Raw genomic sequence first — 231 nt, 5'->3', positions numbered from 1 at the left:
TTCTCTGAGCTTAATTTGAGTTTCTGGATCAAAATAATCATTCATGGAAATAAACAAAATACTTGTTTTAAACATGACATTGATTTGAAAATGCATTTTTCGGAATAAATAAAGAAAATGTAACAAACAAAACCAGGAAGTGTGAGTACCTGATTTGTTTTATGTTTTCTTTTTTCCAAGTGTTTTAAATCTGGAAAAAGTAATTTCCCCCCCATATTTCGGACCTATAGG

This window comes from Austrofundulus limnaeus, unplaced genomic scaffold (assembly GCF_001266775.1).
Source record: "Austrofundulus limnaeus strain Quisiro unplaced genomic scaffold, Austrofundulus_limnaeus-1.0 Scaffold97, whole genome shotgun sequence".
Lineage (NCBI taxonomy): Eukaryota > Metazoa > Chordata > Actinopteri > Cyprinodontiformes > Rivulidae > Austrofundulus > Austrofundulus limnaeus.
This window is presented reverse-complemented; position numbering follows the sequence as displayed.